Source organism: Panulirus ornatus, chromosome 31, assembly GCF_036320965.1.
Source record: "Panulirus ornatus isolate Po-2019 chromosome 31, ASM3632096v1, whole genome shotgun sequence".
Lineage (NCBI taxonomy): Eukaryota > Metazoa > Arthropoda > Malacostraca > Decapoda > Palinuridae > Panulirus > Panulirus ornatus.
Genome location: NC_092254.1, coordinates 14,690,212 through 14,706,376, shown reverse-complemented (window position 1 = coordinate 14,706,376; position 16,165 = coordinate 14,690,212).

Sequence of the window (16,165 nt, the reverse complement as noted above, 5' to 3'; positions counted from 1 at the left end):
TCTCATATAAAACGTAGTCTGCCGAAACAGATGTAAACATAGCTTGGCGCTCGTGCGAAGCATTTCACCGAAGCTCCGAACCCTGAGCGAGTCGGAGCTTCGGATAGCCAATCCCCCTGGCCTCGAGACCCGAGTCTTAACTCACACAGCTGAAAAGAAAATCCAAGTGAGTTTTAACTTTTCTCCTTTTTTGCTTAAGTCGCTTCGTCATGTAAATATGCGATGTGAGCAACAGGTGGAAAGAATATGAAAAAAAAAGGCGGTACAACACAGATGGTGTGTACACGTTACGTCTGGCTGGCTGCTGTTTCCACTGTTTGTCAACGGAACTCGTTGAGCTTGCCGAGTCAACAGCAGCTGGAAGCAGATCCTGGGTACGCTTCCCCCAGCCCGGGCCAGGGATAAGTTGCTCTCTCCAGGCACCACATAAGGCTAAAGTAGCGGGAGCAGTTGCCTCTGGTGCCTTCCATTGTTAACGCGCTTCTCCAGACCCGTCCACCCGTCGTCGACAGCACCGTCATTGCCAGTATCGCCTCCAACGCCGGACCCCATACGGGCGTTCCTGATGCCGTCCCCTCCACCCACCGGCGGAGTTGTTGCTCTGGCGAAGTACGACTCTCTGACACAATGTCTCCACCGCGGACTAATCTGAGGCCCCGGCTGCCACACGGCATACATTTCGGCCCAGGGCTTGACAAATGGCACACCGTCTTGTACAATCAAGAGTTCATTTTGAGTGGAAGACGTTGAGAGATTAGGGATTCGACAGTTAGACTTTATGATACTGTATATGAACCATTTATTTTGATACATATTCTTCTGTTGTTCCTTAGTATCATTGCCGGAGGCGTCAGTAACAGCACACAACACACCAGTGCATGACTCGGGAAGCCTTGTCTTCCGCCTGTAGTGGTAGGAGGGAGCGTGGGTCGGTGGGAGGGAAAGTCAGACACACAAAAATGGCTACTATCAAGTCACGTGAAATGGTTGCAGTCCGATTACGTAAAATGGCTGCAGTCCAGTCACGTAAAATGGCTGCAGTCCAATAACTCAAAATGGGTAAAATTCAGTCACGTAAAATGGTTACATTTCAATCACGTAAAATGGCTACAGTTAGTCATGTAGAATGGCTATAATCCAGTCACGTAAAATGTCTACAATCCAGTCACGTAAAATGGCTAATACCTGGTAATTTCGCTAGCACTCTCAAAGTGTAATATGTTCATTAACATTTAATGCAAGTTACGAATCCCATTCTTTCATCCAACAGAATACTTTTCTTTTACTTTTCATCTGAGAAGCGTAGACGAGAAACAAAAACCTCACCGCTCGAGGCGGCGTTCGAAGCAGGTTCGCCATGGTTCTTGAAACACATACAACATGTCGTAAAAACATTCCCAACACAACTACGCTGGAATTATCCGACATTCAAGATTACGAATATTAATACCAAGTCATGACGCCCATAAGGAAATGGTGAGGAAGCACGCTTCCATCACTGTGATGATGAACACATCAGTGCCTCGTGTCACTGCTGTCTCGAACCGTCTCGTTACTTCACAGAATGTGATGGATCATGGCTGTTTAGTTACCAAAATTTCACCATCATACATTCATGCAAGGCTTGTTGGACGATTTTACCTTGAAATGGGAATACATGATCATCATTCCTATAACATGATTATCTTTGTTACAACTTTATTATTATTATTATTATTATTATCATTTCACTGCTTCCCTAAGCAACTTTCTTTTTTTCTTTTCCATCTGGATCATATTTGGAGGGAGACCCCAAAGTGTGGGAGAATGGAGGAGATATTTCTGTACGTAAGGGTTGAAGGACGACCTTGTGTGTGTGTGTGTGTGTGTGTGTGTGTGTGTGCCAGGGAATGAGCATGTGTTCGAGATCCACATCGTGTGTGTGTGAGGGAGTAAGAAGGAAAGAGTTCGTGTGTGAGAGTTGGAGGAGGAGGACAGCATGTGTGGGGGTTAAGCGAATATCTTATGCGTTGGAGTTCCAAATGGCCACCGTATGAGAGCATGAAGATGATCCTGTGGAGGAGGAGTGGAGCAAAACAATGTATGAGGAAGGGAGGACGACTTTTGTGTGAGAGATAGACGAAGACATCTTGTGTGTTGGAGCTCGGGAGGCAAAAACAATATTTGGTCTGACGACTACCCTGGATGAGGCATGGAGGTTGACCCCATACGTGAGGAATGTAAGAGAATTCCACATGTGAGGGTTGGAAGCAATACCCTTTGTGTTAGGTATAACAAACAAGTCCCGTGTCAAGACCACGGAACCATTTTCTGTCTGAAATATGACGAAGGACCCCAGGAGGTAGGGGCCGTAATGACTTCATGACCCGGGGATGGAGAGTACGTGAGCGTGGTATGAACGGAGGGCTATCATCTCTGTCAGGGATGGAGAATACGCACATACGTCTGGTATGAAGTGAGGACTATCCCGTGTGTAATGGTTGATGAACACGTGTGTATAGCATGAAGTGAGGACTACCCAGTGTCTCAGGGTTGATGAACACGTGCATATGGCATGAAGTGAGGACTACCCAGTGTCTCAGGGTTGATGAACACGTGCGTATAGCATGAAGTGATGACTACCCAGTGTCTCAGGGTTGATGAACACGTGCATATAGCATGAAGTGAGGACTACCCAGTGTCTCAGGGTTGATGAACACGTGCATATAGCATGAAGTGATGACTACCCAGTGTCTCAGGGTTGATGAACACGTGCGTATAGCATGAAGTGATGACTACCCAGTGTCTCAGGGTTGATGAACACGTGCATATAGCATGAAGTGAGGACTACCGAGTGTCTCAGGGTTGATGAACACGTGCGTATAGCATGAAGTGAGGACTACCCAGTGTCTCAGGGTTGATGAACACGTGCATATAGCATGAAGTGATGACTTCCCAGTGTCTCAGGGTTGATGAACACGTGCATATAGCATGAAGTGATGACTACCCAGTGTCTCAGGGTTGATGAACACGTGCATATAGCATGAAGTGATGACTACCCAGTGTCTCAGGGTTGATGAACACGTGCATATAGCATGAAGTGAGGACTACCCAGAGTCTCAGGGTTGATGAACACGTGTGTATAGCATGAAGTGAGGACTACCCAGTGTCTCAGGGTTGATGAACACGTGCATATAGCATGAAGTGATGACTACCCAGTGTCTCAGGGTTGATGAACACGTGCATGAGCTGGGGACTATCCCATGTGTCGGGGATGGTTGGACTAAAATGTTTGTTGAGGATGGAGGGCAACACTGTGTCGAAGATGCTAAACGACCCATTTCTTCACGAGTGAGAGACAGCTCTTAGTATCAGGCGTGGAGGACGAGTGTTAGAGACACCTCATGCATCAGAGGTGAACTCAGCCCTAAGCCTCATGTATGAGCCATGATTCCCTGCGCCAAAAGATAATAGGTAATTCAATGAACGGCCTCATGCATCAAACGTGAAGTCATCCCTAAACCTCATGCATGAGCCATGACTCCTGTGTCAAAAGATAATGAGTGATTCACTGTGTTATGGATGATGTAAATATCCCATGTTTGTATGCAAGGAAAATGACCTCGGGTCATAAAGGGGTACGACCTCGTGTATCTTTAATCTATCACTTGGCCAAATTAAGTAATATGATTTGACCATAGAGCAACACTCTCATAAAAAAAACTTCCCTTAATTATCCCTCGCCTCGTTAAGCCTATCCAAGATCTAGGCCCCAGGCAACGATTCTGAATTAGAAATTCAAATCATATAAACAGATCAAAGCAATTTTGTTCCGCAGGAAAGGAAGAAGAAAAATAAGAGAGCTCCAAGACACCGGCCAACCACAGGCTATGCGAGTTTACGAGTCAACGAAGCAGACACTGGTCGGATTACCGCTGGCCTGCTGGGTCTTGCTGACCCCACCACCACTGGATCATGGAGCGGGAGAAGGGCGGGAACCATGAGTCACACACAGGTGAAAGACGGGAGGACATGAGAGTCACTTTGAGAGATGAGGAGAAGACAGAGGTGATGAGGGTTTTTTTTGGGAAAGAATAGGGATTCATGGAGAGGTGAGGGATTCATGGGCGAAATGAGGGAGTCATGGGGAAGTGAGTGAGAGTCATGGGAGAAGTGAGGGAGTAATGGGGAAGTGAAGGAATCTTGGACGAGTGAAAGGAAGTCATGGAATAGTGAGGAAGTTATGGGAAAGTGAGAGAATCATGAGTAGGATTAGAAATGATGACAAAATGAGGTAGACAGGGGGTACTGATGGTAGCCATTGGGAAGCAAGGAAACCTAGGGAAGGTTGTGAGAGTAATAGGGTTATGAGGGCGTCATGAAGCGTGAGCACGACTTCAAAATCAAAATGAGGTGACGCACTCGAATCTGGACGAATTGAAGGCACCTTGAGACCTTAACGTAATCAGAAAAAAAGGGAGGCCATATGGAGGTCTGTGGGAGTCGTAATGAGATGAGGAAGTCCAAATAAAGACATCCTTGGGAAATGAGAGTATGAGTCCCGTGTCGAAGCCACATGAACACGAGGGCGTATTCGAGGTGAACTGTGAGGTACAGAGAGTCAATTTGCAGTACACACTCATTGGTTGTAGTGGCTATAGTGCTCCAACCACCTTACATGTTCTATCAACGTGGTGTGTAAAGGCTGTCGTGGTTGATGGAGGCCTCAGCTTGAATAGAATGGTAACGATTTATTTTTCTGTAGGACGGGACTGAACAAGTGAGGAGGGTGCAGGTGATTGGGACAGTATGGGGATGTGCAGTGTGTTTATTCAGTATTTTTTAAAGGATGTACAGGAGTAAATGACGTGTTTTTTATTCCAGGTAAGAGGAGGAGGAGGAGGCTGTGTATGAAGAGGAATGTCTCTGCGCTGACCCCGACTTCGAACGTGATTTAACGTAGGTAAGTTATTCAGCGTTGGAATTGGTCGTTTTTGATAGCCCGGGTTAGGGTACCTCTAGGCGAGTGTCTGTCGTAGAGGTTATTTGAGGTTGATTATCCCTATGACATTATCGAAGAACCTCTTGCGAGAGTCATCATGAAGGAGGACCAGACGTTTCATTTGCCTGTCAGGGAAAGAAAATTTCCATGGGGTGTGTTTAGGGCTGGAGGTTCTACTCTCCATTGTACTTCTGTAGCCCTAATGAGGTGTGAGCAGTAGATGCTAAAGTGTCTTAGTTCAGTTGTTCAAACGACTTGAAGGGTGCAAATGTTAATTGTACATGTTATTAGAGGTCGAATTAGGGCTTTGTGTTGGTGCAATTTAGTTTCTTTGCACTTGCATCTCTGAATCTTATAAACGGTTAAAGGGTTCCGTTCTTGCAATTCCCGTCTTGCGTGGAATATGTAGGTACCTACATCTTCTAAGTTAACGTTGTAGTGTGGGCTTAGAACAGTGTTGATGTGGCGGGAGTGAAGGTGAACACGGGAGTGCAGGAAAACACTGACTATGTTGTCTTTCTGTAGACTGTGACATAAGGGACGCGGGATTCTGGAGGTTTCAATCTTCGTCACTATTTTCCCTAACAAGATCTGCGTATTGTAGAGTCATGGAGACAGCATACAGGGTCGTCTGCGTATTGTAGAGTCATGGAGACAGCATACAGGGTCGTCTGCGTATTGTAGAGTCATGGAGTCAGCGTATAGGGTCGTCTGCGTATTGTAGAGTCATGGAGTCAGCGTACAGGGTCGTCTGCGTATTGTAGAGTCATGGAGTCAGTGTACAGGGTCGTCTGCGTATTGTAGAGTCATGGGGTCAGTGTACATGGTCGTCTGCGTATTGTAGAGTCATGGAGACAGCATACAGGGTCGTCTGCGTATTGAAGAGTCATGGAGACAGCATACAGGGTCGTCTGCGTATTGTAGAGTCATGGAGACAGCGTACAGGGTCGTCTGCGTATTGTAGAGTCATGGAGACAGCGTACAGGGTCGTCTGCGTATTGTGGTCATGGAGTCAGTGTACAGGGTCGTCTGCGTATTGTAGAGTCATGGAGTCAGCGTACAGGGTCGTCTGCGTATTGTAGAGTCATGGAGACAGCATACAGGGTCGTCTGCGTATTGTAGAGTCATGGCGACAGCGTACAGGGTCGTCTGCGTATTGTAGAGTCATGGAGACAGCGTACAGGGTCGTCTGCGTATTGTAGAGTCATGGAGTCAGTGTACGGGTCGTCTGCGTATTGTAGAGTCATGGAGACAGCGTACAGGGTCGTCTGCGTATTGTAGAGTCATGGAGTCAGCGTATAGGGTCGTCTGCGTATTGTAGAGTCATGGAGTCAGCGTACAGGGTCGTCTGCGTACTGTAGAGTCATGGAGTCAGTGTACGGGGTCGTCTCCGTATTGTAGAGTCATGGAGTCAGTGTATAGGGTCTTCTGCTTATTGTAGAGTCATGGAGTCAGTGTACGGGTCGTCTGCGTATTGTAGAGTCATGGCGACAGCGTACAGGGTCGTCTGCGTATTGTAGAGTCAGGGAGACAGCGTACAGGGTCATCTGCGTATTGTAGTCATGGAGACTGCGTACAGGGTCGTCTGCGTATTGTAGTCATGGAGTCAGTGTACAGGGTCGTCTGCGTATTGTAGAGTCATGGAGACAGCGTACAGGGTCGTCTGCGTATTGTGGTCATGGAGTCAGTGTACAGGGTCGTCTGCGTATTGTAGCGTCATGGAGTCAGCGTACGGGTCGTCTGCGTATTGTAGAGTCATGGAGTCAGTGTACGGGGGTTAAGGAAGGTCAGTAGTGCGTCTGACGTAAGGTGTGGGAGGCAGCAGGACACGTCGAGGTACACCAGCATCAAGGGTATTAATCTAAGTATTTTATACTTATTTTTGGCTACTTAATGAGCTAGATGCATATTTTGTACCCCAAACCCACGTACCACAGCAGTGTCAAAAGCTTTCTCGGCGTCTTTTGTGGTCTGGGCAGCCAGGCAGTGTGTTCGTTCGTTCTCGGTGTGAGTCGTTGACCAATGAGTTCATCCTGGGTGGTGATGTAGAGAGCCTGACTGTTTACATGATGGGAGGTCATGTCAGGTGTAATATGAGTGTTGCCAATGATTCAATATTTTTTTTTTTCCGGTTGATTCAATCAAGCTAATTGGTCAGTAGTTAAGAGGATACATAATGAGTTTATTTGAGATCATCATGGTAGCTGTAGTTTTAAAGTCAGCTGGTAGAGAGCCAGAGGAGGGTAGCACAGGATTTAGAAGGTGATAATTGCTTCGATGGTGTTCTCAGGGAGATGTGTAAGTAGCTGGCAACTAAAGCCTGAGCGAAAGTTACGGGAGCTGTGAGTAATGTGGTCGTTTGTAAAGGGGGCGTTTGTGTATGATTTTATCTGAGTGACAATGGCGGGGTTTCCTTTGTGTAACTTTGTTGATATGGATTAGGGGAATGTGGGGATTGAGGTCGAAAGATCCCTCGCAATGTCTTTGAAAAATGTTAACAATGCTTTAGAGGTGGGGGGATGTACAGTCTTGTTATCTTTGAGTCTGTGCACTTACTTTAAGTCTGATTATCTGTTTCCAAAAGTCTTGACGGGGGATTTCAGTCTGTCTTTGTTCCGCTGTGGTGCTTGGCGAATGCCGGTGTCTGGTGTGGCCTTCTGTAAGGCTATTGTGGATGTGGTTGCATGGGATAGTGAGAACCCAGTGTACTCGGCTTGATCTATGCCTGTTTGGGTCAAATGGTGTTTGCAGAGTGAGTAGAGGGAGAACTTTGGAGTGTATTTTTTTTCTTGGGGGGGGGGGGGATGGTTGCGTAGAATGCGTGAACGACTGTCTGTGGCATGTGTTCTATCGGCTTATCTATTCATGTAATGGAATGACTTCCAAAACCGGTGGTGTATGTGTAGCGTGTAGGGGACCTGAGCGTAGGGTTAGATGAGAGGTGGAGGAAGAGAGTAAGGTGGTCGGACCCACAGCGACGCCTTGGTGACAGGAAGTGATGAAGGTAGTTACTCGCTGTGTTGGAGAAGACGAATGCTTGTTCCATCCTTTCCCTCTATTGCCGGGGATGCAGGAGCGAGGATCAGGCCCTGGGAAGTTTAAGACGTTTGAGAGCATTTAGAGAAAAATAGGTCACCTCCGTGAACACTTGTTCTGGCGTGGAGAAATGCTTCATGATGAGCATTAAGGTCAACCAGAAGGTAGACATGTAAAGGTCGTGTAGTGCGATGGTAGTGTTGGGTCTCGTGTATGTAGTGAGAAGGTGGTGTGTGCATCTTAACGGCAGAGAAGATGTTGAGAACGCCAGGAGGTGGGCAGATATCGATGTTCTGTTGTAGTTCGCACAAGAATGGCAACTCCCTCGTGCTGTGCGTCGGGCACTTGTCAGGTTTTATGGCCACAGTGTTTGAACTTACGACCATTAGTAATGCAAGTGTTATTGAGAATAACATAAGGTCGTTCCTTCACAAGGAGGGTGGCAAACAGATGATGTTTACTGTAGCAGCGGAGCTTGATGAAGTGTAAGACTTTATGTATTACTTTTGATAGCCAAGGTTTTTTTTTTTGTCATGACTGATCGCCTCTTCCTGCGTTAGTGATGTAGCGCCAGGAACAGACGAAGAAGAGCCTCATTCGCTCACGTTCATTCTCTGGCTCTCAGATACCACAGGCCTTTCCATGGTTTCCCACGGCAGCTTCACATGCCCTGGTTCAGTCCAATGACAGCACGTCCACCTCAGTATACCACATCGTTCCAATTCACTTTAACCATTGCACACCTTTCGCCCTCCTGCATGTTCAGGCCTCGATCACTCAAAACCTTTTTCACTCCAACCTTACATCTCCAATTTGGTCTACCCGTTCTCCTTGTTCCCTCCACTTCTGACACAATCATCCTCTTTGTTAATCTTGCCTTTCTTTTCGAGCCAATTATATGGCATTCGACTCTTAGTATTGTCTTTGTCGAGTTCTCTCTGGTCCTGGGTCGTGAACGGTCAAGAGTGGGAAGGTGGGCTGGGAGGACGGGTTTTCTACGCACTGGATTACTATACTGATAGAGACTGAACTGATCTTGTGTCAGAAGTATTGTTGGAATCAAGGGCTCCTTCGGCAAGGTTTAGTTAATGGGTTCAGCATGGTGGATGAGGAGGGGGAATGGAGGAAATGGCAAGTAATGACCAGGAGGGAGTGTTAGTGATGGGAAGGAAAAGAGGTGTAGTGTTAAGGGAGTTATGAGGAATTTTTTTTACCAAGAGAATATGGTGTGCGTGCGAGTAATAAGAGAGGAGGATGAGTGGTTCCACGTGAAGGTGGGTCCGCGGGCAGGGGTGTATAATATATCCATGACTGTTTGACCAGTTTATGGATGGGTTGGGGAGGGAAGTGAATGCGAGGGTTTTGGGGACTGGAGCAAGTCTACAGTCTGTCAGTGATGGTGATGGTTGTTGTGGTGGTAAGGGGAGCTGGGTAGTGAGTCAGCTACTGTTTCCCGTTAACATGGCGTTTTCATAGTTTAGGATAGTGAGAAAGGAGAATATTGAGAGTAAATGTGGATAAAAGCAAGGATGTTATGTTTAATAACGCAAAGAAACAAGTTAGTCAGGGCATGAGTTTGATATGGTAAAAACCTTGAAAGAAGTAAAGTTTATGAATACCAGGAAATGGAAGTAGCAGTTAATGGAACTATGATAACTGATGTGAGCTATAGGGTCGGGAGGGGATGAAGATCCTGAGTGTACTAAGGAGTGTGCTAGGGGCAAAGTAACCCCTACTCGCAGTTTCACTCCTCTCTCCACGAAAATCACGCAAACACACACTTATATAAGCTGACCAGCACGAAACGCTAAACACCCGACTTTCAAATCATTCTTGAACTCCAGTCCACCAGACATACGCCCATCAGAAACCACACTTCCTAGACAAACACGAGTCTCGTATTCTCGCTTACGCTTTGGACATCACCAATTACCACAACACGACAAACATCTTTTCAGCATATCTCAAAACCCTTTTTGCCCACGATGCAGCTACTATAAGGAAGACACCGAGCACTTACTACATAAAAATTTCCGTGCATGCTCTGCACACAGACGCACACACATCATCCCAACACTCCATGACCTGTGGTCCCGACCGGTAGAAGCAGCCTGAGTGCTGAAGCCTCATTAAAAAAATGGACTCCGAGAGCAGGAAGTACGTACTTATAAGCAGCCAGTACGAAAAATAAAGACAGAATCCACACTGAAAAGAAAAGTAATGGAGTAACGCCTTTACCAGTTGTGTTTATGAACTAAATTCTTTACTCTAGACGACCTCATCAACGCCAGGAACAGTTCTGCCACATATTCCTGTGTGCACTGTGGACTTCAGGGAAGATTTTCTGTCTCACGCAATATGTCCTCCAGTTAACTTCATTCTCGACGAAATTTTACTAGCAGGATCGATGTACTGAAAACGCCAGACAGGACAGCGGACGAAATATAACCTATACATGAAAAAGTAATGTGTAAGAAATGCCACAGTCACAATCATACAGAAAACGTATGAACGCTACCAAGAAACTGCACCGGAGACTACGTCATTGAGACAATGTCTTGGAATACATACTTGTGACCTTCGTCATTCGCTTCCAGCGTGTCTTACAACTCCATCCACTTTACGTAGAACCTAAACAGGTTATCATTTGATTAAATCATCAAGATGATAACTGATACCAGATCAAGAACGTGATGAATACAAGATACAATGACTATAACAGAATCACATCCCATTTGAGAACCTGTCCACGATATGAGAGTCTTCGGTCTTCACCTCACACTGGAGGGAGTATCAGTATTCACCCTGGACAGTTACTTTAGATTCCCAGCTGACGCAGAAAAGTGAGCAAGCACCTCCTTCTCCTCCTCCTCCTCCTCCTCCGCGCCTGAGAACCACCATGGGGCACTGCAATAATCTTGTGGGTAAATCTGTATAAAATATCCCTTAGGGACTGGAAGATTTGTGGACTCTCGCAAGAAAACTGGAATTCTGGTCTATCATCTCGTGTACTGTGCGTGTGTGTGTGTGTGTGTGTGTGTGTGTGTGTGTCCTCTCACCCTGTTGTTCACAGTGGGTAGTCATGTGAGTGTGTCTATGGTGCTGTAATCATGAGTGGTAGTTATGTCTTGTGGTCATGATGTATCTAATGGTATCTACTGGCGATGTGGTCATGTGGTGTGAGGACACAATATCGACGTGCGTTGGTGAGGAGGGTCGTGTGTGAGAGTGGTGGTGGCTGGCGGCGTTAGTGGTAATGACGGTGGAGACTTGTGGCAGGCTGGAGGGAAGCTGGGGAGGGAGGGGACTGCCGCTGGCTGGCTCAGGCCCGCCCGCTGAGAGTGGTAGCTGGATGTGAAGGCGCGTGAATAATTATACCTGGGGAGACTCAACTTGTGGGGAAGTTCTGTAAGGCTGGATCATATACAGGGAGTTATATAGTGGCTCCTCTCCTGCAACGCTATTGATATTTTCATTAATGTAGGGAAAATTCATATATGGAACTCACACACACACACACACACACACACACACACACACACACACACACACACACACACACACGAGTGTAGAACTCACATACGGTACAAATAGGTAGTTTGTTGTGACACTGAGGTCCTAGGTGTCTTAATAACCTTTACGTACTCGCGCACAGCCGTTACAATACCGCCCTCCGTCCTTAGCATCCCACACCGATTTCACTAACTCCCTGTGTATTGAAGGATATCAATGGCTACACTTATTATGTCTTAACCACAACCTCCTCGTCTTCACGAACCCTGAGTGTCGTAACTTCTGTCTTCATTAACCCCCATGTGGCCATCAAGACCTGTCTGTCTTCAGACCCCATTCCCTGTCTGTCTTCAGCCCCCACTCCCTGTCTGTCTTCAGACCCCATTCCCTGTCTGTCTTCAGACCCCATTCCCTGTCTGTCTTCAGCCCCCACTCCCTGTCTGTCTTCAGACCCCATTCCCTGTCTGTCTTCAGACCCCATTCCCTGTCTGTCTTCAGCCCCCACTCCCTGTCTGTCTCCAGCCCTCCCCGTCTTAAGTAGCAGTTTGGGATCAGCGCTGCAAAATGAAACTCTGGTAAGAAAAATCGATAATGGATTTTTCCCAAGAACTTCCAGTCTGGCTACTGAAGGGAGTATGGGCCCCAGGCGTGAGAAGGGCTAGCATAAACTCCCTCGTAAGAACGGACTTCGAGGGTTCTAGTGCGAGCACCACAACTGCTGCTGACGTTCGGGTGAAAATCTGTGGCATACGGAGTCAGGGATTCGTTTCGTTGCTCATCTCAGAAATAACTGCGAGAGATCGAAAATCCCTGACACCCAGTTGGTGACGCGTGGCAGTACAAGTAACCATTGAGCTAAACATCTTGAAAAGTTATACAGATTTGAATTATTTGAAGCAGGAGAATACGTAGGATAGTTTGACGCAAGGTTTGACGCATTTCTCTGAATTTGATATTAACGTTTACCAGCGTCTGTGAGGGAGCTTCTAAAGACGTAGTCGAGCCGTTACTAGACATTATCACGAGAGCAAAGGAACAAGGTCATCAGAAAACGTAGGACAGAGAGCAACTCTATGTTGAATATTGACTTCCACTCGGTAAAGCAATGCTTAAACACTGCTACGAATTCTCATATTCCCTAAATCAAGCGAATTATCAACAGCCCTTCGGTAAATGAACAAAAAAGATATTAAAAACATTGCAACTGTAATTTCTTTTTGTCACTTCCGTAGACATTTTAGTTTTTCATCACATGAGAGGGAGGTGTACTAACGATAGGTGTCGAGACCGTATTGGTGATATACCCGTCCACACAAGAGGTCTATCCAGGTGGGCAATGTACTTACAATTGTGACGACGTGGGAACAGCTCTGTCTTGACTACTTGGGTTGTGGAAGCGGAGGCCAGAGAGATCGTCCGCTCACTTACCTGTGGGGAAATATAATGTACACATTACCACTACATCATGGTGAATGATGACTACCTACACTGCAGTAATGATTTACTTGATGAAGAGAGGATAAGGGTAATTTGCATACTCGTTACTATAATGAAGTTCATTAAGCCCCGTAATGTGTACACAATTATGTGACCTGAGTAGCACCATTGTGACCACGTCATCAAACTCCAGCAGAGGTTATGTGTATTGCATCTTAGAGCAGACTAGTCGTCTCCTTACCTGACCACCACTACCGTGACTGATGTATCGTCTGGCAACTGATATCTCATTAGTATGTTGTGGTGAGAGGGACGGGTTGTGGAAAGCTGGATGTGATTCATTTTTTAAACATAATGTGTGTGTGTGTGTGTGTGTGTGTGTGTGTGAGAGAGAGAGAGAGAGAGAGAGAGAGAGAGAGAGAGAGAGAGAGAGAGAGAGAGAGAGATGGAAGAAAGTGAGGGGAGATTTCACCAGTGTCCGTATATGAGCGATGTAAATGAATGAATATCCATTCCAATGAGTAATAACGGAAAAAAAATTCCCAGCCTCATAAAACGCAGGCCCTCACAACATTTTGCCCCAACCCTCACACCCCGACGAGGGAGGGTGGAGGCCGCTCCGCGCCGGGGGATGTGAAGGAACGACGGCAGGAGCAGCAGCAGAGGCGTAACGACACTCTGATGACCATGGTTTCGACCCTGGAGACACGAGATACTCGCCTCCACCACACACACGGAAAAATCCTCCTCTGGACCATAAAGATGCCAGATATCACCATATTCGATATCATAACCGTAGCCAGGAGTCGGCCAGACAATATTTACACTGATGGCCTCACCCAGACACACATAAATGGCGTCCACAGTCGAGTGTTGCCGGCAGTTAACGCCAAGCTCGCCTCCACCCAGACCCATCACTAGACGGCACCGACACGTCACGGTGTAGAGGATGTGGTCCCTCCCTCTCTCCCGGCCGTGAGGCACCAAACACTGGCTCAGTACAGGAGTCAGAGTGGACGTAGTGGGTGAGGGAGGGAGGAGACTGAAGGATCAGGCATGAAGGTACTTTAACGCAATACTGGTCACTACTGAATACTTTAGACTCTCTCTCTCTCTCTCTCTCTCTCTCTCTCTCTCTCTCTCTCTCTCTCTCTCTCTCTCTCTCTCTCTCTCTCTCTCTCTCGTCTTCCTACTCCCACACACTCTCTTTATCCTCCACCTTCTATCCCTCCCCACCCCGACGATCCCCCCTCCCTCTCCTCCCCCTCACCACTGGCACTTTCTAAAAGCCGGAAGACCTGCCAACATCACAGGCCAACAAAGATCGATAATTATGCTCCCGAAGGAGACTGAATGCTACTGTGCCTCTTGGCTGACCCTGCCTCTTGGCTTCTTATGCTGTTAAGGCAGCTCTGGAAATACCGTAACCCCAATAGCATTTGGCTTGACAGAGAGAGAGAGAGACAAGCATATGACATAATAAAGATCACTGCTTCAGTGAAAGCAAAGGAAGCCACACCAGCGTAATAACACCGTGCAACCGAACTCCATCTGACTTTTGAGTACTATTCATCTGAGAAATACTCGTAAATATAAGATATCAAGTCTTCAAACTAATCAAGAGAAACGAGGAACCGATGTTTTTGAAAGATATTTTACTGAACGTATTGAAAACACACAAGATGATAAAACACTAGGTAGAGCCAGTGTCTCCGGTTCTCCAGACGACAAACTGAATGAAAGAGAAAAGCGAAAAGGCTCCCAGGGAGGAGGTGGAGCTGCCGAGGCCGATCCAGTAAAGTTTACCGTGGTGTCCGGGGCAGCATTTTATATTCCGAGGTGCTGCCGGGTTTAACGGGGACCTGTTGCCACCCACCCACCTACCCTACCTATGTGGGGAAGGTATCAACACCCTACCCCCTCCTCTTTAGTCCCCATAAACCCTCGTGTTACCACACTACCACCTTCCGGCTTCTCGCGCCACCACCACCACTCTGCCACACACACCACACAGATCCACTAAATTCAAAATACAGCAGTATCTTAGCTCTACCGACACCACCATCCTTCTGCTACACACTCCACTGTCCTCTTGCTACACACACACACCACCATCCACCTGCTACACGCACCACCATCCTCCTGCTACACACACCACTATCCTCCTGCCACACACACCACTATCCTCCTGCCACACACACCACTATCCTCCTGCCACATACACCACTATCCTCCTGCCACACGCACCACTATCCTCCTGCTACACACACCACCATCCACCTGCTACACACACACCATCCTCCTGCTACACACAACACCATCCTCCTGCTACACACACCACCATCCTCCTGCTACACACACACACTACCATCCTTCTGCTACACACACCACCATCCTCCTGCTACACACACACACCACCATCCACCTGCTACACACACCACCATCCTCCTGATATACACACCATCATCCTCCTGCTACACACACACACACCACCGGTGATCCACCTGCTACACACTCCACCATCCTCCTGCTACACACACACACCACCATCCACCTGCTACATGCACCACCATCCTCCTCCTGCCCACACCACTATCCTCCAGCCACACACACCAGTATCCTCCTGCTACACACACCACTATCCTTCTGCCACACACACCACTATCCTCCTGCTGTACACACCACTATCCTCCTGCTATACACACCATCATTCTCCTGCTATACACACCACCATCCTCCTGCTATACACACCATCATTCTCCTGCTATACACACCACCATTCTCCTGCTATACACACACACTACTATACACCTGCTACACACACCACCCTCCTGCTACACACACCACCATCCTCCTGCTACACACACCACCATCCTCCTTCTACACACTCCACCATCCACCTGCTTCACACAACACCCTCCTCCTGCTACACACACCACCATCCTCCTGCTACACACACCACCATCCTCCTGCTACATACACCACCATCCTCCTGCTACACACACCACCATCCACCTGTTACACACACCACCATCCTCCTGCTACATACACCACCATCCACCTGCTACACACACCACCATCCTCCTGCTACACACACCACCATCCACCTGTTACACACACCACCATCCTCCTGCTACATACACCACCATCCACCTGCTACACACACCACCATCCTGCTACACACAACACCATCCTCCT